Genomic DNA, 450 nt, shown 5'->3' with positions numbered 1-450 from the left:
CACTTTCTTGGATGCCGATTGCAGTCCTCACATACTTGAAACATTAAGACACACACACACACTGCCATTCGGGAGCTATCTGAACTTGGGATTTCTTCTCTGTAAAACTGAGCAATGATATTTATTTCCTGCGGGTGTTATGAAAATAAATGAGATAGAATATGTAAAATTTCTTTGCACATAGTGCCTGAAAAATTACGAGTTTCCTTTCTCCCCACCTACTTATGACCACAAATCTTTGTTGTGAGAATCACAGAATGAAATTGAACAGATCTCAATTTTGCAAGATCTCATGGTGCTCTGCCTCCAGCGGGAGACACAGACAATAAACAAGGAAAGACAGACCACAGTGTCACGCAGCTGTAAGTGTAATCATTGTAAGGTTTCTCTTGTCACGAATAAAATGGAGACCACAAAGGCAAACGTGGTCCAGAGGATGAGCTTTAATTG

This window comes from Ailuropoda melanoleuca, chromosome 6 (assembly GCF_002007445.2).
Source record: "Ailuropoda melanoleuca isolate Jingjing chromosome 6, ASM200744v2, whole genome shotgun sequence".
NCBI lineage: Eukaryota > Metazoa > Chordata > Mammalia > Carnivora > Ursidae > Ailuropoda > Ailuropoda melanoleuca.
The sequence above is the reverse complement of the archived record's forward strand: the minus strand, read 5'-3'. Positions refer to the sequence as shown.